The following is a 22,893-nucleotide window of genomic DNA, read 5'->3' as shown; positions in this document are numbered from 1 at the left end:
TATCCCTTGCGCCGCTGCCTGCTCGACCGCATTTTTTTTTTTTCGAACTTAATTTTATTTGGTAGAAAGAAACGTTTTAATAGTTAGGGAAAAATGCAACGAGAAAAAATGAAAGATTATGCAAAGTTGGTCCTACGAAAGTTGCAAATTGACCTGCAGCGCGACTGACTGTTGAACGCATTTCAAAAATCGCTGATAATTTGGTAAATGAGCGCGAGAAAATATTGGCTGGTGATATAACTTTTGTCAGCTGGTTGCTTGTCCTTGGGAGTTTATGTGGATGCGATAAAATTGATTGTCGCTGCAAGGACTTTTAGGCTCAAAAAATAAAAGAATGAATATAGCAAGCGAATTTTAATTTGACCTTAGCTATGAGTAAGATTGTGAATTGAAAATTTTTATGCTGTTATCGAAACAACTTGCGATATATTTATCGACTTTTTATCGATGTGTTTCGTGTTATCGCAGCTTTATATCTGCTATTCTATATCAATAGTTGTGTCTTTATTAACGGCTTATTTGCCGTTATTTCTATCGATATACATAAAAATATTTCGATATATGTATCCATATTATTCGTAATATTTTCATCGAAATCACCGATCGATATTGTAATCGATGTACGTAATTCTTAGACTAATTAATTACCACTTTTATTCGTATGAATATACATTCATATTTACCAGTGTTATTATCGGCATATGTATGTATCTATATTTTAAAATCGGTACAATATGTTTACCAAAACCTTTACTTATTATCTAACGTTTTCTTTTTTCCTGTCGACACTTTTATAAAAAATATTTTTTGGATGGTTATCGAAAATTTTTTGGCATCGTTTCGATGTTTCAATCGATAAAATTGTTGAAATGTTTCAAAACTTGATTTAAAAAAAAAAACTATTTTTAAATTTTTATTTAATTTTTAGGAACGTATTTTATTTATTTTTAATTAATTTTTATATTTTATTGCTTTAAAAATAAATATCTTTGTAATTAATTAAACTTATAGACTTTCCTAAAGTTCCTTTTCTTTCTTTTTTAAGCTTATTTTATTTATTTTCACTTCTCTAGTTGATTTATTTTTTCTTTCTTTAATTTATTTTATTTTTCTTTTAATTTGTAGTTTTAACTGTTGATCGAGAGATCCGAGGGTGGACTCTGTGGCTAACGGATTTTTTCTTTTCTATTTAGGTTTTATTCAATATTTTTGTTCTTTTTTAACTATTTTTTTATCAAAGATATTTTCGATGTACATATATCGTTTCGAATGTTTTTTCGGCATAGTTTCGATGTATCAATCGATAAAATTGTTGAAATGTTTCAAAATTTTCATCCGCTTGCAGATATTGGTATTTTATGAGTATTTACGTTTTTCGTTATTATCGATACACATATTTCTCGATATCAAAACAATGCGCTTATCGAACATTTTATTTTTATACCCGAGCGCACTTGTGCACAAGAGTACATTAATTTTGTTCACATAACGGTTGTTTGTAACAGCCAAAACGAATCGAGATAGATATAGACAAATGTATACATAAATGCTCAGAATGAATAGAGAAATCGATTAAGCCATGTCTGTCTGTCCGTCTGTCCGTCAACAACAACAATTCTTTACCAAGAAATACGCTTATGGTAAAATTTTGGAAAATGGGCGCGGCACCGCCCACTTATGATCTCATATAAGTATATCGGTAACCGTTCTACCAATTTGTACCAAAACTCGGTATTTTTATTGTAAAAGCAAAACGTTGAAAATTATTGAAATCGGACTAAAATTACAGCCGCTTTTCATATAACGGTAAATTTCGGAAATGCTTGAAACTGCAATATTTCGAAATTAAGGACGCTAATTTACGCTTACCATCTAGCGGTAGCTTTCGGAAAGGTGAAAAAACATATATTTAATACTTGCGCCGGGTATTTAATGTTCGGCTCCACCCGTACTTAGACTTTCTTACTTGTTTAAATTTCTTTTTTATTCTTTCCAAAATATTTCGGAGTTGAAATATTTTTAACATCGCTTCGGTATTTTCATCGAAAAGTTTGTTGAAATGTTTAAAAATTTTCATCCACCTACTTATTTTTGTATTTTATTACTATTTCAACATTTTCTGATTATTATCAATTTATTTCTCGATATCGAAACAATATGTTTATCAACTAATTGTATTATTTGTATTATTTAATTTTTTTCCTCATTATATTCGAAACTTTTATCAAACAAAAATTTCAATTCATACCCTTTAGATATATATTTCCATCGATAAATGTGTTGAATTGCTTAAAATTTTTCCTTCACTTATTTATTGGCGTATTTCAAAATTTTCTAATTATTTTCGAAATATTTGTCAATATCGATACAATGATTTTGTCAAAACTTTTATTACTTTATTTTCTATTCTTATGGACACTTTTACCAAAGGTATACCCGATACATTGATCGATATCGTTATCAATATGTTTAAAAATTTCCGTCCAGATATTAGCTTTGGTTTTTAATGTAATCATCCAATATTAGTATCTATATATTGATTCCTATTTTTATCGATACGTGTATTTATCGATTTTACAATGAATGCGTTTGCTCTATAATAGATATCGATACCTTTCGGGATGTATTTAAAATCAAAGTCGATAACGATATCGACTTTTTTACCATTACAACGCTCTACATACATACTTTTAAAAAAGCAAAATGCTCCCAATTTGCCAAACGACGTCGTTTCCGACTCGTTCTAGTGAACAATTTGTTCGCCGGCGACAGTCGTCGGATGAAAAGCACCGTCGGATGAAAAGCACAGTTCGCCGGCGGGCCGTAAAAACGACTCCCCTGCAGCCCGCAAAAACGATATACCAGCGAACTGCAAAATGATGCCAAAACTTGCTAGAAAATTAAAGACAATGTTTTTAGTTTAAAATGGTTTAATTTAATTCAGTTGATTTGTTTCAACGTTTTTTTAAATATATATAAATACTTAAATATTAATTAAAAAGAAAAATAAGGAAAACATTTAGTCATAAAATACAACAAAAATGTTACTATATTACTACACCCTGGGTCAAAATTATTGGCAAGTTTTAACAATTTATTTGTTTGTTACTTCATTTTGGTTATCTTTAAAATTAATTAAAATTGGGTTTATTTTTTAATAAGGACCATGTAGTACAAAATTAAAGCAATGTGCAGTATACATACATATATATATGTATATGTATATATAAGAAAATTTCAAGGAATTAGAAAAGAGCAAAGTAAATATTTCGTTTATGGTTTCAAACTTTGTACAGAACAATTTTCCCCATATGAAATACCATCAGCTACTATTCACTACTCAAATTCCGTAATGCCTGAAGGAGCACTTTGTAGACACGACGTGGTAGATATATGTAAGACCTTTAAAACTAAGGTGGCCAATAAATTGCATTTTATCACGTTAATTTCCCAAACATTGTAAATGCACTTTTGTTAAAATTAAGACACCTACATATGTATTTCAATTAGTATTAATGTTTTTTTTTTCGTACATTTTTTTTATACCAAATTTAAAATAAAAGTACAGTTTTCTACCAAATTAAAAAAAAATCAATAGAGTTAATTATACCTTTATAAAAAAAATTTTATATGAAAAATATTATGACTACTGAAAAAAAGATGTAGGCTTAATTTCTGAGCACAAGTGTACATTGTGGATTCCATATTCTGTCATGATAAAAAAATTTCATAATAAAAACGGCTTACTATCCAAATGAATGACTTTTATTTATGGTTAGATATAAATAAAAATTTTGGCGTGGAACTTGTCCAACCTAGACCCAAGGTTCCTCAAAAAACTTGTAGGTTCGAAGAAACGGATTCGTTTCGAGTTCACCCAAACGACCAAAGCTCTGTGACTAAAAAAGTCATGCAATTTTATTTGAGCTCTAACCATAAATAATTCTCTTCTTTCACTTAAATATTTAGCATATCACTTGCTCATTTGGCAAAAAAAAAATTTATTCAATGAATTTTATCATCGCTCGTAAAAATTACAAACATACATCCATACGCACATTATAAAAACCGCACTTTGTATCACTAACTACTATTTGTGCAAACTCATTAACCATTCATGGACTTCTGCTGCAAAAAACAGCTGCTGCTGACAACTTCTTTACTAAAACACACTGCCACACACATACATACACAAACAGTTTCAACCTACACATATTCGTACACTGCAGAATGCAGTCATCTGCTGAACTATTCTTCGACATAGAATTCTTCAACTCATTTTGGCTTAAAAGTAAGCTGCTTGGGAAAAGCCAAAATAACCCCAGTTATCGCTTTCAAAGTCGTTAAGAACTCACTCTGCTTGCCTGTGTCGGTGTCGGTGTCGGTGTCGATGGCAGTCTTTATCGCTCACTTGAGTTTATTCATGCTACACACTTGAGGAGTTATTTCTGTTGGCGCTGATGCTACTGAGCTGCTCCGGCTGCTGTTTATATTGCCCGCGCTGACATTAAAAATCAATTTGGGACGTTTTGTGGTGAAATGTAAGCTGCTGGCAGTTGATAGGGTGATTTGCTACACTTTAGTATTTAGTTGTTGTTTTGGTGCGGTTTCTTTTCCCACACTTTGATGCAATGCAACGGTGTATTTTGTGCTGAAATGGTATTTTGTTTCCTTGGCGACGGTGCAGCTGCAAAGAAAATGTGCATTCATCTCATTTTGTGTTGCATATTTCTGGGCTTTGGGGCTTTTGCAGTTCTTTTACTTTGGTTGCATGCAAACTGCTGTGGGAGCAGTTAAGAATAAGTCAACTGTATTTTTTTTCTGTTGTTGTTATGAGTAATGAATTATTTAGTTGCTGTACGTGTTTACTATTTTTTCATACTTTAGAGACCCTTTGAATAATCTACTATGTAATCTCACAATTTGTTTGTAACTGACATTTTTTGCTGTATTTTATCGGTGCGATGTTGACAGTTTGGAAGACTTTATTTCGTCACCCTTATGCCAAAAGCATGAATGTGCAAATCCATGGGTAATGGATCTTTTTTCTCTTTTAATAGTTTTTTTTTACAACTAATTTTTATCTTTTTAAACTATTTTTTACTTGCATCTAATTTTTAAAAACTTGTTTTCTTTTTCTAAAGTTTCTTGTTTTCTTTTTTAATTTAATTTGAATTCAATTTTAAAATTTGACTGTTTAAAAAAAAACTATTTTTTTAATTTTTATACAATTTTTAGGAAGATATTTTATTTATTTTTAATTAATTTTTAGATGTTATTGTTTAAAAAAGATATATATTTTTTTATAAATACATTTTTAGAAACTTGTTTTATTTTCCTGAAGTTTCTGTTTTTTTATTTTGAATTTCTTTTAACAATTTTTTTTTAAATTATAGTTTTTTATTTTTTTTAAATAATTTTTAGATTTTATTTTTTTTAAAGAAAAATATTTTTTTTATTTGATACAATTTTTAGAAACTAATTTTATTTATTTTCACTTTTGGAATTGATTTATTTTTTCTTTCTTTAATTTATTTGAATTTATTTTAGTTTTAAGTGTTAACTGTTGATCGAGGGATTCGAGGGTTGACTCCGTGGCCAACGGATTTTTTAATTAAGTTTTATAAAATTTTTTTTTCTTTTTCAACTATTTTTTACTTTAGTTTAAGTTTTAGAAACAATTGTTTTCTGTTCCTAAAATTTCTTGTTTTCTTTTTTAATTAAAATTTTAAATTTTATCGTTTAAAAATACTATTTTTTAAGTTTTGTTTAATTTTTAGGAACTTACTTGTTCTACTCGTTTTAATTCATTTTTGGATTTTATTGTTTTAAAAGGAAATATTTTTTAAATATTTAAATTGTTAGAAGCTTATTGCCTTTTCCTAAAGTTTCTGTTTTTTCTTTTGATTTTCTTTTAATTTTTGAATTTTTTTAAATTAATTTTTAGATTTTATTTTTTCTTAAAAGATTTATTTATTTTATAAAATTTCTATAAAATTATTTTTTTTTTTTGTTTTCACTTTTCTAATAGATTTATTTTTTATGCAGATGTGCACGAAATATTATCGAACAAAATTATTAAATGTCAACGCGATCTCTTAGCCACTTGCAAATTGCAATTTATTAAACTATAATTTAATATTCTTTTTCGTTATGGGGAGCCCTACAATTGTTTTCAAGTAGTTGTTATTAGGTAACATTTATTAAACGGAACAGGAGAATCGATTTTCTTGAAAATTGCTATTTGTTCTGCATTTTGCATTATTAAATTTAATATAATCAAACAAAAAATTCAAAAATCGGGCTCAACTGGTACCCTGCTAATTTTTAAGCTTTCGTTGATTGAAATATAAGGATCCAGTGAACTATGAACAGTAAATGCCAACTTTGAACCACTATGCATCGCTGCCTCAGAAACCAAGGCAGATTGGGATTTTCCATCCTAGGGTTAAGTGTCCATTCACAAGAAGGATGACCTCGCGCCATTTACCGTGGAATTAGCTTTATGATTAGCGCATATATTGTCCTCGTTCCGGTCCATACTTGAAAAATATCAAAAATAATTTACCTAACTAAAATTTCTCACTACTGTTGTCTACATAACTCATTAAAATAGCACTGAAGAATTAATTAATTGCATTTTTATTTTAAAATTTTATTACATATTTGTATTTATTGAATTTGCAATAAAATTTCCATCGGCAGCAAGAGAAGCGGCAATGCACGAAATCCTGAACGGAAACGGATGTTATGGTCATACGTAATGATATTGCCTATTTATTATGGCTTTTCGTAACGGATATATATGTATGTATGTATGTATGTATGTACGCATGGACACTCATTGCTTTAGTTAGTTGGATCAATGCTTGTTAAAGTGCATGTGGTTTTGGGCATTAACTCAATGCTTTTACAGAACTTTCATACAGCAAGCAGAGAAGCAAAAATGTTTTCTGTGGTTTTTGTTCTACACATTTTTTGTACAAACAAGTTCTTATCACATTAGAAAACATACAAAAACGCTTTCAATGAAATTTGCTTGTGTAATGTAACGCTTAACACAGATACACAAACAATTTGCTGCGATAATTTCACCAATCGACGTGTACTAATTTTTTTTTGCTTTGAATGTGGAACTACATATGTATGTATGTAAATATATAGTACATATCTAAGCGACTATATCCAGGCATTTGTGTACTAAACGCCTTTACATGTTCCGCCATTGTATATTTATGCATGTAACGGGTGATTTTTTTGAGGTTAGGATTTTCATGCATTAGTATTTGACAGATCACGTGGGATTTCAGACATGGTGTCAAAGAGAAAGATGCTCAGTATGCTTTGACATTTCATCATGAATAGACTTACTAACGAGCAACGCTTGCAAATCATTGAATTTTATTACCAAAATCAGTGTTCGGTTCGAAATGTGTTTCGCAAACCCAATTGCTGCGAACGGCGACGAATCGACATTTCACGGTCTTCAGCAACACTCTCAGAAACAGACGCAATATTCTCTTCTGTACGCACTGTACGCATTCGTGTGGTTGGTTTAATGTCCAATAAAGTAAACTGAGTGCGAAACTTGGTCACAATCGCATTAATTGTTTGCTCACTTGGTCGATTATGTAGACCATAAATCGGACGTAAAGCGAACCGAACACTGATTTTGGTAATAAAATTCAATGATTTGCAAGCGTTGCTCGTTAGTAAGTCTATTCATGATGAAATGTCAAAGCATACTGAGCATCTTTCTCTTTGACACCATGTCTGAAATCCCACGTGATCTGTCAAATACTAATGCATGAAAATCCTAACCTCAAAAAAATCACCCGTTATATGTGCGCATTTGCTGTTCAATCGGTCACATTTGCATTTTACATTTGCCAATTTGCATATAAGTCCCGTAGGGATTTGTGGCAACAAACTTTTGCTATTGGAAAACTGTTGAAAAAACTAGGTATATGTATATCGATTTTAGTGTAACCAAATTGGTTTCGTTTGTGCTCGTCTCGAAATGCTTATGCCAGCCATTAGCTTTTGGCAGGTGTTGAGACTCAAATAGTTCAGGTGTTGTACTAAATGTATGCAAAAAATCACGCTTGAATGGTGTTTGAAATGAAATTGGGTTGAATTAGTTGAAGAGTTTAACTGCCGGCTTCACCAGAAATTTAAGTGAAAAATGATGTTTTCCTCCCTGCCAGTTTTCATATTTAATTTAACTAAATAAAAAGTAAATATTTTTCACATAAATTGCTTTCGTGAACTGGTCATAAGCAAGTGATTGCTGAAAATTGTAGTTACTGATCCAATTGAGTAACAGATGTTGAAACTGAGTAACAACATGCAGATGAAAAATCTTCGAGCTTGCAGCATGCGTTATCTCAGAATAACATTTTCACAATGAGGCATAACAACTACGAACTCAAACTAAGCGTGTGAGCTAAGTCAACGTTGCATTTGACAAGACCTCCGTCGTGTTGGAACTAAACATCGTCCTGCACACCTGCGACAAATACCAAGAACAGCAGATCGATCATAATTCCACTCAATCGTCGGATGAAACAAGACGAACGCTGACTCAACTCTGATTCGGCTTACAGAGGCAGATTAGATACGACCATCTCAGACATCTGCTTGCAGAGAAACCTCACACACCACAGCCCACCTCAATGAGAGTATATACTCTACCTATTGGAAACGAGGAGGCCGAAGCTTGTGTACTCGTAGTAGAGCAGTACTCACATACGTTATTTTTTGCGTGGTCATGGCGAACATATACATATGTAGAAGAGAACTGAACTAGGGTGTAGCGCGAATCACCAGTAAGTCGTAAGTTGAACGTCGAGTTTCGTCGTTTGATAATCTTATATGTACATATATTATGGTGGTCCAAAAATGCATGTGAAACAGTAACGAATTTAAATGCTGCGACCCCCTAGAATTGTTCTATACCGTAAAAAATATACCCCTATTTTTTATTTTGAAAAAAAAAAAAAAATTGTGAATTCTCAAAGCGCCCAAAGTTTTCTATGTATTTTATGTGGGGAAAAACAACTTTCCGTAGAAATGGTGTAGAAATCTTGAAAATCAATATCTTTCGTTCTCTTCAGGAGATTCCCAGTAATAATACTGAATTGCTCGTTTTTTGATGGTAACTAAATTTTATAGGTCCGCCGAAATCCACTGATTTTAATATTTTTTCCCCTCAGTGTAGTGTAGTTCCAATTCTTCCAAAGGATTAAAACTGGACGGCAAGGTCGATAGTAGGATTTGCTGAGTAAGTTTTACTTCGAAGGTCTCTGTCTAAATCTATGCTCTAAAACCATTCCAGTCCTTCTCCCCTATTGTCATAATAAGTAGTAGCTTTCCAATTGAACTTAGAAAGCCTTATAATGATGGATAAAAGGATTGCTTCCGGAAAAAGTGAAACGCTGTGAGCTGCGCAACAAACGAACATACTAGATTGGGAACCAATTCTACTTTCAATGCGGGTAAAAATCGCTTTAGGCAACCAAGAAAACTCTTATCTTTAACAGATAGGTTAAATTTTTAACGAATAGAGACACTGAAGAAAATGAATAGAATGGAATGCTAGTTCACTACATGTGGCAAGGCTACTGTTGCCACTTTTGGAAGCATTACCGCCTTCATCAAATAATTCATGTAGGAAAATGTCCCTGGCCTGCGGAATTATGGCGAAATATCCAACGATAGTGGCAGTAGTCTAAAAGTGCTCTGCCGATCAAATGCAATCCGCATTGAGCATTGTAGAAGACTTGTCCACACGAAAGAAGAACACAACTGTTCGGCTATCTAAGTTCTTAGGTACTTAGCTTAAGCAAACTGAAAGCGAGTTGGATTGGATTCAAAGCTTTTCTACCTTGGAAGAGTCCCGAGTATAGGACAATACAAAAATTATATCTCGAACACACAGTCTGCAATCGATATACTGGATATAACTACATACATACATATACATATGTGTATCTGGAATTATCAAGTATCGTATACGCGACATTGATATGGTGTCACACTGTGCGCTCACGAAAAGCTACTGGAAAAGCTTTGGTATTCTACGTGCTGGGGCATAACATGACTAGCCGTGTCATTCAGACAGCTGCGATGGAGATCCTAAGGTGCCTTTCTCCTCCCCATCTAGTTGAAGAGAATACGGCACTTAGTGCAACATAATTATTTAATGTGATGCGTCCAGTTCAGCGGCAGGTGGGGATGGGTAAAGTGCTCTTGTTTGCAGCCCTGGGAAGGTGCTGATATCTAATCTGCAAAATTAATCTTCCGGAGTCGGTTACGGTATGTCATTGCTCAGCAGATAAATTTGTTCTTTGATGGTAGAAATGGATACCTATCCGATTGCGTACATTTTGGGCATTAACTGTAATCTAGCTCAGAAGTTGGAATCATTTACGAGATGGAACGTATTTTGCACTCATTTTCCCCTTGCCGTAATAACTACTCTCTTTTGAGTGCAGAGATTGATTTCCCCAGAACTGGTATCAAATCCTAAAATCCGAATAAAATGCTTCTTGACGCCTCAAAGAGAGGCAGAATTAGAATTCCGCTAAGTTTGGGTAAATGGATTTTCGAATTATTTTTGACCTAATTACGGGATTCATGCGTTTGAATGCGCACAACTTTTAGAGATTCGATACTTCGTCTTTTGTCCAGCCTCCGGTCTAATTAGACATATGTGCTTCGGGAGGACAATCCTCAAGGAAACCGTTCTCATATAGCTCAACTTAGCAGAACTTCTTCGTTTTACAAAAGCAATGCTCCGTTTCGTTGAGCTTCAGAGCACAATAAGGAAATAAATATTTAAGTCATATTTTGATTGGCTACCGAAGTGGACAGTTACATTTATGTGTTTCATTTGTTCACATATATGTGTAGAAACTTGCAAAAATATTTGCATCAGCCAATATAGGCACACAAAATGTGTGGAATTTTGTACGTGATGTGCATATGTATCCCTTAAATATCTCACATGTCTTGTACATATGAAACCAAAGAATAAGTTTGTATGTTTGCAATTTGTTTTTGAAAATGCACATCCGTTACAACATTTGATCCAGCAAGAGGAAATGAGCAAATGTCCACGCCTTTCCGGTTGTAAATGGACAAACGCCCAAGCAATCGGCTGTAGATGAAACTAGAACGTAAAAATCATGCTGACGTTTTTAGAGCATAATGAGCTACATAGCAGCTGGACAGATGTCCTAGAGGACGGACAAGGCAGGCGGAGTCGATGGTAGAGGCATTTGAAGTAGTAAGTACAGTCACGTAGCTTGCTGGGATGCATCGCATACATGTATGTATGTATGTATGTACGTCGGCGCACTTGTGCCATAAATGACTGGCCTGAGCTGGAATGTCTGATGTCTGTACATGTATGTAAATGAGAATGGCCGCCTGCACCGCAAGCTCGGACAGCATTCGACTGATTAGAATCGCCTGTCACATTTTCCACATTTTCCACATTCATTCACATTCAAATGTTTGCAAAATTTTGCACAGTCATAGCATTAATTTGCATTGTTGCCTTATTGCTGTTGTTGTTTTTGTTTGAGAACTGGTAGGCATCCGCCATGGCAGCTGCTAATCTTATGAAAACAGCATTCCGAATTGCAGCGGAAATGAATTTTCATTTGCTTCCGTTTGTAATCTCACAGCGGTGAGCTAATGTGCAAAAGTGCAATTTGACTCTGCATGACTTCGAAAGAGGAAATAATTAAATTAGCTAAAAGTAGTATGTATGTATGTCAATGTTCAGTTGTGGAATGACCTACATAAAGATTGCGCATGCAGGAACAAATAAAATAAAACAAAAAAATTTAAGTTCAATATAAACTTTGATAATTAAAAAAAATAAAATTAAAAGAATAAATTATAAAAATAACATAAAGATTGCGCATGCAGGAACAAATAAAATAAAACAAAAAAATTTAAGTTCAATATAAACTTTGATAATTAAAAAAAATAAAATTAAAAGAATAAATTATAAAAATTAAGAATATAATGCAAAATAAAAAATTAAATTAAAGAAATTTTAATTAAAAAAAAAGTAAACTAAAATAAAAATAATAAATTAAAAAAAAAAACTATATAAAATATAATTCAACAATATTTAAATAAGCCGATTAACTGGAAGGAGCTCAAAGCCATGGCGAGAAACGGAACCAGATAGAAAGCCGACGTCGTAGATGGCCTATGTCCCGCTTGGGATTAGAGAAAACGCCGATGGAAACAGGAAAATAAAAAAATATAAAATAAAATAAAATAAAATAAAAAGATTAAAAAAAAATTCAATTAAGAAAATTAAATAATAAATTGGAGTGAACAAAAATAAAAAAAAATAAATAATAGATAAAATAAAAAAACCAAAAGAAAAGAAAATAAAATAAAATAAAATAAAATAAAATAAAATAAAATAAAATAAAATAAAATAAAATAAAATAAAATAAAATAAAATAAAATAAAATAAAATAAAATAAGATAAAATAAAATAAAATAAAATAAAATAAAATAAAATAAAATAAAATAAATGAAAAGAATTAAGTCACAGAAAATAAGATTAGAGGAAGCTAAATAATTATATAAAAGTAAAATAAATTAAGTTGTCAAACAAAACAGAATTTTCAAATAAAAAGTTATATAATAAAATTAAGTGTATGAAAAAATAAAAAGTAAAAATAAAATAACTATAGACTTGGCAAAAAAAATACATAAAAAAAGATGAAACTAAATTAAGTAAAGTACATTATAATAAATAAAATAAATTAAAAATAGTTTATTAAATACTATAAAAAATTAAAATAACTAAAATTAATAACGATATAATAAATAAAATAAAAATAAATAAAACAAAAATAATTAAAGTTTTTACTTTCCGCTCACATAACACAAGAAAACAATTCGATAAAAAATAACGTGATAAACAACAGAGCAAATAAAGTAAACCCTTTAAATATGTTAGCTTTTGTCTCTGCAAGGATCAATTCGTTTGAACATTGTCACTCTTCAAATCTCCATTTTTGTTTTAGAAATGGGCTTAACTTATCTTCGCGCTTAGTTTTCTAATGCGACTGACATTTGTTTATGTGTGAGTATGCATAACATAACTGGCATCGCTGAGTGCTTGCAAAAAAAAAAAAATCTCAATGGGTGGGAAAAGTTTGCTTGGAATTTGCATGTGTCGGCTTGTCAGGGAAATTTTGCTGTAAAAAATGGTTGAAAATCAAGAACACTGAGATATCTACTTAGTGAAGGGTAAACTACTACATACGCTTTATGATCTGACCCAGGGTTACTTGAATCTGGTGACTAGGTGGTCTGTAAGCAACATACTCGTTTTGAACCCCAGTGAGACGGAACCCGCCTTGTTCTCTAGGAAGTGTATGAGGCCCCCCCGCCCCGGAATATAATTTGTGTAGAGTTAGCGGCAGATGATTCTATGGGATATGCTTCTTTTGGTAGGAAAGAATGTATTTATATTTATGTAGGTATGTTTTTGAAACTTTTGATATTTCTTGTGAGCGTTTAAGCTTTTCTCTGTCAATTATGCGTTTCTCAGAAAGTGCCAAAAATATGAGATTCTCCTTAACTCTTAACACTATTTCGTTTCAGTTTATACTTAGGCTCATGTCGAAACAGCCAATAGAAATTAGTTTCATAAAATAAAATGATTGACGTGAAAAGAAGTGAATGTTATCTAATGAAACAGATTTTTATACATAAATATGTAGGTAATTTGGATTTTTTTCAAATATAATGATGTTACCTTGAATTTTCTTTAAGAAATACGTCAAAGAAATTTCACTCATCATAGGATATGAAGAAATGGTAGTGTCACCAAAAATTCCATGACACGCCATCAGACTAACAAATATTCTGCCCTGTAGAGTACATCATCGTCTTAAATTCGGACCTTCCATTCATCAAAAATCATCCTTTTGAGTAAATTTATAACAACCATTAAATTCGAGCGAATACGTATGCATCATTCATTCTTTTTCCTTTTTTACCAAAAAAAATTCTCTACCCCACCTTAAGCTCTAGCCATCAAGCTAATATTTCTGTTTACATTCGCTTATTTCCATTATCCACTTAAAGTAACGCCTGTGCTTTGTATGGCTTTGTCGTTTGGCAATTCCTTTTGTCCTTGGCCTTTCTCAGCTTCCTTTTAACGCCATTTTCACTTAGCAGTATTATCATGGATCAGCGATTGCCCGCAGCAGGACGCTGTTGATTATTTTTTGTGTGCTGCTGTTACTCTTTGGTTACGCGAGTGTAAAGTCGCTTCATAGCCAAAAGACTGCGCAATTTACTCACTTACTTCGCTCACCCTAACTATGGTATGTATGTACATATGTATGCATATCGTTTTACTGCCGCGATTTAATGCTTTCCTTATTCTTTTTATAGCACACTTAGAGCGATTTCAGTGCCGGCAGGCGCTTTGTATGTGCATTGGATGCCTAAGTTCAGGTAGCTTTTTCCATTTTACTAGCTTTAGCTTCTTACTTCTTCTTACTTACCTTCTTACGACTGCTATTTTCACTTGCTCTTTGTTTGCTTTGGTCGCACCGTTTCTAAGTATTCAAATGAAATCGCGCAAAAGTGAAAGTTCCGAATATTTTTGTTTTAGCTCCCAGTCCTTTTGTCTTGATTTGAGACTTTGTGTGTTCTCATTCTCTTGTTTTTCCCTGCTTTACTTTGTTGTGATTATGCTGACTGTTTGAGAATGCTATTTAATTTCGTCTGTTCTCTAGTTTTGAGCTATTTTTATGAAAAAATATTTCCGCTGGCAATTTTCTATTTTAATTGAAATGTTTTGTTTTCCTTGTAAACTTTGGGGTTTCACAGGAAATAAAAGGGAAAATGAAGACAAAAGTTTATGGAATGGAAAATCTGGTTATCATGGGAGAAGAAGAAGGATATGAGAAGCCAGCAAGAAATAAGGAGGCACCATAACTCAATACAGCACTGCAAAAACGCTTTACAGCTTGAGAACTATTAAAAAAAAAATTCTTTTCCTTTACTACAGTAGTATTTCGATTCCTTAATAACCCAGTTAAAGTTAATCAGTTTGAATTTAATTCACGCTTATTAAGTTGTTTATTATTCGATACGCAAATTGTGACAAATAAATCTTGAAAACGAATTTTTCCAAACATAATAAACTGCTTAGAATATTAAATATCTCCGCATTATTTATCTTGGCTACCGATGAATAACTTACTTCACTAAATATGTATTTGGTAAAATGACATAACAAAAAAAAAAAAAACAAAGAATGCAGAATTAAATATTTCCGGCCCAAAAAACACCAAATGACAACCCAATTAATCCACATCTCCAACTGACGCCAGAAAGTTTATCTAATAAAGTGAATTGCTAATGAGGCAACCATAACTCAAGAAAACCAGACAAATTAAGACAAAGCGAAAAAGAAATTGTATAAGAAAAATTTTGATACATTTGATAGTGACAAAAACATGCAAAACGTTGAACTTCATTGCAGAATATGCACAAGAAAATATTATGGAAATCACTCATACGCCACGGCAAACTTAATGGAAATGAATGGCCCGGTAATAATGCGACTTGGATTGACTTGTGCTTGTAATAAAAAGGCACTTGACATAGAATTCTGAAGTTGAAAGCTAAGTGGAAATAAATGAAATAAAGAAGTGAAATAAAATAAAATAAAATAAAATAAAATAAAATAAAATAAAATAAAATAAAATAAAATAAAATAAAATAAAATAAAATAAAATAATAAGCAGAAATAAAAAAAATAAAAGCAATAAAAATGAAATAAAACAAAAAGAAAATATGAAAAAAAAAATAAAATTAAAAAGCAAAAAAAATTTAAAAAAATATATAAAAATAAAAATAAAATAAAATAAAATAAAGGAAAATAAAATAAAATAACATGTAATACATTAAAATAAAGAATTCAATATAACAAATTGAAGAAAAAAATTTAAGTAAACCAAATATATATTGAATTATGTCAATTTTATTTCGGCTAATTAACATTTTTTTTAATAGTATTATTTAGCTTTGTACTACGATTGTTTATTAGGAAAAATAGAAAAAGCAACAAAGTCTAAGCGATAGAAGTTATAGGCCCTTATTATGAGCTGCATTCGATTTTCGATCTTCGCTGGCTATCGAAGATCGAAGATCGAAAGTGGAATTCGTATTATGAGCTATGCAAGCGTGTCGAAATTTTCGTTGAGTATCGAATTTTCTGTCGAACAGAATTTTGCTTTCGATGGTGTAGCGAAGTGTTAGAAAATTGTGAAAAATGTATGATTTTGTATATGTTTTCTTACATTTTGGCGGCTAGACATTGGCTGCATTTCTTTATTCATTCTGAATGTTTGGAATAAACTTTTTTGTTTATTTATTCTTTAGAACGTTCCTGATGATATGTTGACGTATATTTCAAACGCATTCTGTTTATTCGGGCTGTGAAATGGGATTATCCGGAATGTATAAAGAAACGCAGCCATTCATTTTAAACAATTTTTATTAATTTCATGCAGTTCTAACATCGTGAATACTAAACACAAGCTCGAAAGGCTGGTTTTACTTGTGAAAGAAAATCCCAATACTCTGTTGGCACGATCTCTGAGAACAAAATCGTAGCGCTGTTGATAGTTTTAAAATATTTTAAATAGATTTGGCTCACAAACGCCTCTTTAGATGGTCGGAACTTTTTAATGAATCTGTAGACAAATTTCTTAAATATATTTTATATCAAAATATATTCGAAAGACTAATAAACTTAAACTCTCTTAAACATTTGCTACTCCTGGCCAGTTTACTAAGCTCTCATCCTCTGACGAATCGTTGAACCAGAACTCGTTGTACTCATTTTACCACGTTTTTATAAACTTGCTTTCTTTTTTACTTCATTTTAATTAGAACAAATTTACATAAATATGTATAAGCACACTATTTAGTTTGCTCGATTTGTAAACAAAGCTTCTCAGCGGTGAAAAATATTCTATTGTGAACAACCTAAACGAGCGAAATTCACAATAGCGCTATTCTTCATCGAATGAGTGCCATAATACCAAATGCAGATTCGTTCGCTCAGCACTTTCGACCACAGTCGAAAATCGAATGCAAATCATAATAGGGGCCATAGCTACTATCTCGGAGATCACCACACGAAAGTCTGCAATTTACTTGGGACTTCTAGTTGGGACAAATGTAATTTTTTTAATAATTACAAAACGACTACCTTGAGTGGACAATATTGTTAGTTGAATAAAATCATTGTTGAGCAAATATTAACAATGCTTTGGTTGATACAAGTTTTCAATTAATTTTGTGAACTTGCTGTAGACGTGAATCAGCTAACCGTTTATTATTGGAAAAAAGTTTCAGTTTGACACAAATAAAAATTTACTCGATGGTTGTTGTGTTTACTTCTTTTATTTGCATATATTAAGCATAAAAAATACATACATATTTACATAAATAGTTACTAGTGTAAATAATACATATGTATATGGTGGTAAGAATTTCCCAAAAAGAAACGATGAAACAGGAATAGTCGTGCGAAAACCCAGGTCAATATCTGCTGGCAGTTCTGGTTTAAGTATACTGCTTTGCTTTTTCCTTGGCTAAATATTTAGATACTTTCAAATTATAATTCACATGAATTATATATCCACTGAGAAACCCCGGTTGGCATCAAACTTTGTATTTTTAAATAACTATACCCGTTCCGAAACAACTCGCGGCGATGGCAAAACTCAAACTGAGACAAACAAGCCTGGGCATGTCATAGCACACACTTTTCTTTCTCTACCCAGCGCAGTGATCGACATGCCATAGCTTACTGAGCGCTCTGTAACCACACGCGTGTTTCACCCGTATACGAACAGCGGTAGCGGAGCAATGATTTCCACGCACACAGTTTCATTCATTCAATCGTTTTTATGCAATGGTCGGCATACTAGCGCATTCAAACGATTCAATAAGTGGGCCTGTGTGCATTGCTTAGCTGGCTCTCTTCGTATGTGAAACACACATGTGCTCAGAGAGCGCTGAGCATTCAAACCAAATCGTGGTTGCCTCAACTAAGATTTGGTAACTATGACTAAACCATGTGTTGAAGGAAAGCTTATCTGTATTAGCAGAGCTTAATGGCATCCTTTTATGAACCATGCTTTAAGTTGAATGGAATTTGTAGAAATATGCTTAAAAAAAATATTTATTAGTATTTACCAAACCCTTCAACTAAATTAACGATTTGGTACAACCTAGATGAATATTAGAAGCTTTAATATATTTAGTTATATATTATCAACCCATGGTAATAGTTCCCAATCCTTGGTCACAGTTCCCAAATATTGTCAAATTTCGGGAACTAAATATCTTTAGTTGCCGAAACTAATCCTTCTTCTCAGTGCACACTGAACATACTAAACTATAGACTTGACTAGACAAACGAAGGACAGCAGTACGGCAGATTGTATTTGACCGCCTTCAACCGAAGTTGTTATGCTAGTCGTAGCATTTAAAGTTAAAATTTATATGTAACCGTGTGTGTGCGAATGGTTTACGGTGAATGGTTCTCGGACACTGAAAGTACAACGCCGATGAATTCAAACTATCTTCGAAGCAATCGAACCATATTCACAAAAGAAATGTACGCGCCAAATATTCTCATTCAGCCCTATCGTGGGTTTACACGGAAACGAAAAGTTAAAAATGAACCAGTTCGAAGAAAATGAAACTCATGATTAATCGGATTTTATATTTTTAATCCGAATTCCATCCCCTAATCTTACCTAACCTAACCAAAATATTTAATTATTTAGCGTTGATAAAATTTAATAAAATAAAATAAAAAAAAATCGTGTACAAAATCTATTTTATGGAATTTTCCATTCAGAAAATGTTTTCAGTTTTCACAAACACAACAAAAAGGACAGCTCACATAGGAAAATCTATTCTAGAGCTATGCTCGTTATTACGTTAAAAACTTTATTTTATACATATACTAGCAGAGCACCCGACGTTGTTCGGGGTAAACAAATCAAAATATAAAACAGTAGTACAAATATTCAATTCAGCATAAATTAAAAGAGACAAACTATACATTCCGTTTATCTACCTATTCGCTTAGCTGTTTTAGAATAGCGTCACTTTTCCGGTAGAATGCTTATTTCGGAAAGAGATTTATTCATTATGAATGAACATTTTTCGTTAAAAAGAAAAAAAAAAAACAATTTAATCTTTCCGTTCCGAAATGGTCTAAAGACTATAAGACACCGTTTTAACCATACCAAAGTTCATCATATTTCACACCTGTGGAATGTGCCACGCCCCTTTCAAAAACTCATTTATATATACCTTACTATAAGCACCTACCGTAGATACGTCTACATACTAAATTTCAATTTCATGTGACATATGGTTCCGAAGTTATAGCTGATAAAAATTTCCACGACTATGGGATGTGCCACCCCCCCTTGTCGGAACCCAATTTTTTTCACCCTATTATAGGCCCAGGTGTCATGGCAATACTCTGTCAAAATTTTGTGCGATTCTGTCCGTCCGTTTAGACTGCAACCTGGCACATACATACATACATACATACATACATACATACATACATACTTCCACAAATATATAGTAGGTCTATCGTTCTCTTAGCGTAAAATAATTTTTGGGGATATCTCGGCCACAGGGCCACCTATGGTGTAAGTTTTAAGTCAAAATATTTCTTTTAAATTGGCTAAATTGTATTCTAAATATGAGCCAAATCGGCAAGTAAATGCAATTTTTAGGATTATCCTGACCCCAGCGCCACCTAGCGAGCAAATTTTTGGTAGAAATATTCACTTTCATGGTGCTGATATATGTTCCAAATATGTACCAAATCGGTCTAGCCGTTTAGTAGTTTAGTGACATTTAATGTACAGAAAACTCTATGAAATTGTGAAATCGTAACGTCTCAGCATTCTTAATTTTTCGTCAACAACAACAAAAAAGTTCAATTTGTTTTTAATCGAAAAGCCTTCCACATAGAAAGCCAAAAAAACACTTTTTACAGAATTGAAATCGGTTCAGCCGTTTGGTCAGGCATCGCGGTCATACGAAAAACATTTCATTTTTATATATATAGATATAGAGATTTAAATTTTTAAATAGTTGGCAACCCTTTTCAAAATTTTTACTTCTGGTTAAGAATGTATTTAAATGCCTTTTTTTTCCCTGAATGCGATGCAATATTTTACTCGATATATAATTAAGTCACAAAACTTTTAAGCGGGTGGCAACCCTAATAAAAACAAAATTTGTATTTTTTACCGCAAACGGTGAAGCTTTCCTTAAAAATGGTGTTTTAATCACTCAATTAGATGGAGTATTAGAGAATATACTGCGCTTCATTGTCCGGATACAGTGCTTTCAGCTTTTTAAAATCCCTTTTTTTTAATAAATAACTAAATTATAACAGCGTGACTATTTTTTGTATGTCATTCAATAAATTTGATTAAATATTAAAGAAGATATCGTCGGCTAACAGAAAAATACCTTTTAGAAATAAGTATATATGTACATTAGACTGCATCACCAAAAAAAGTTGCGGTTTTTCCGTTGGGATTACAAAATGTATTATATTTTAAGACGTCCACCAAAATATTTCGGAAAAATATTAAGATTTAAGCGAGCTGGACCGATTTTAAATTACCTCCACAAATGAAGTTTTTTATGAATAAAAATAGTTTCTTAAAGAACTTTTTGAAAAAAGTCCCCTCAGATGACAAATTAGAATAAGCTTAAAAAATCAATCTGCATAAAAATATTTAAAAATCTTTCCAACGGAATCGTAAGAATGAGATTTTTGATGCTGTTTTTTTTACTTTTTTCAAAGATTGATTTACGAAAAACTTGAATAACTGGGCCAAACCTGTTCTGATTTAGACTTATGGGATCTCAGTAGAAAGGTATTTTCTTAAAATTTTTTTTTATTTTTTTTTTAATATTTTTATGCAAATATTTTAAGCTTAAACCGTTTTGTCATTTGAGAGCATTTTTTCAAAAAAAAATCTTTAGGAAACTATTTTTATTCATAAAAAAAAAACATTTTTGGAGGTATTTTCAAATCGGTCCAGCTCACTTAAATCTTAATATTTTTCCGAAATATTTTGGTGGACGTCTTAAAATATAGTAGATTTTATAATTCCAATGGAAAAATAGTACCGATTATTTTTTGTATGGGGAGTGATGCAGTCTAATGTACATATGTAGATAGATATAAAAACAATGTAATATTGAAATAATTTATCCAATTAATTTGAATGAAAGTAAAATAATTAAATAAAGCTAAACTAAAACGCAAATAAAAAATAACATAATCAAATAATATACATAGATAATATGTTATTTACACTTGCCGTGCTAGCTGTTTCAGCGCTATACGTATAACACGGTGACCATCCGTCCTGTATTATACGTGACAGTCCTCGTTTTTGACCCATTGTGCTGGTAATTTATTTATTTTATACGGGACGCCAAATGTTCTGTATTCCTGTATTTGAACCGTATTCGGTGTCTCGACGCCTTAACAGCTCATTAAAATGGCCTGCCTATGAACGAGTTTTAAGTGTTGTTGGTATATGATCATAATTTTCTCCATAAACAGTTATTATTTGCTAATCTAAATGCCTGTGATTCGAATCGAGGAATACATACAGTGATCAAAATAGAAATTAAGACTCGACATTTTAGTAAGTTTTGGCTATTTTTCCTTAGTTAGTGTAATGTTTATTAATTACTTATAAAAGTAAAGCTCGCTTCCTAACAAATACTTTTTTCCAACTTTGTGCAAAAAACTATACAAATTAATTTTGCAATGTTTCACCAAAATTTCAAACTTAAAAATTTCAAATAAGAATCTTTAGAAAAAAATTTGGTTTGCAGTTTTGTAACTCATTAAAATTGATTATATTAAAGTGCGAGTGGAAAGTGCTGCTCATTTGCTTCGCTTTCAAAAAAAACAAAAGGTGGTCGAGCATACTTATTGTGTTTGAAAAAAAAAAAATGCGTAACACTCTCAATAAAAAAAAATGGCCAAAAATTAATGGTAAGCCTTAGCGACTTCAAATTGCACTTTATTATATTACAATGTAACAAATTTCACGGGGTAAAAATCTCGAGAAAATTATCCTACAATATTGTGATGTTATTATAAGGATACGGTTTAAGGGCTAATACATCTAGGATCATTGAAAAAGGCTTTAAGATCTGTAAGCTGTTGTTGAAAAAATTTGCAAAATTATTTATTGTTCCGTATTCGGCTCCCATAAATATGGTCACCGTACGTATAACCACTCGTTTTCATTGTTTTATTGCTACTAGTGTTCGCCCAGCGGTTGAAATTCAACCGCTAAAATTAAGGATAGTTTATGTGAGTTCAGTTGAGCTGAAATAAAATTTGTTGGAATGGGTTAAGTGGAGGGGAGTGTAGCTTAGTACTTAGCATAACATAACATAGAATAGCATTAGATTCAATAACATAACATATGTAGCATAACACATCACAATATAACATCGCACATTCTTCAGTTGTATTTCCTTTTTATCCCTATCACTTTCTTCCTCTCTATCTTTGTCTCTATCGCTTTTAATGTTTATGTTTATGTTTATCTACACCTTCATGTTCATGTTCATGTTCATGTTCATGTTCNTTAAGGTGTGGTGAGAAAGTTGAGGTGTGGTGGATTAAGGTGTGGTGAGTTTAGATGTGGTGAGAAAGTTGGGGTGTGGTGAGTTAAGGTGTGGTGAATTAAAGTGTGGTGGAATTAGGTGTGGTGAATTAAGGTGTGGTGAATTTAG

This window comes from Rhagoletis zephyria, unplaced genomic scaffold, assembly GCF_001687245.7.
Source record: "Rhagoletis zephyria isolate East Lansing unplaced genomic scaffold, Rhagoletis_zephyria_1.1 Rzeph_scaffold_00128, whole genome shotgun sequence".
Taxonomy (NCBI): Eukaryota; Metazoa; Arthropoda; class Insecta; order Diptera; family Tephritidae; genus Rhagoletis; species Rhagoletis zephyria.
The sequence above is the reverse complement of the archived record's forward strand: the minus strand, read 5'-3'. Positions refer to the sequence as shown.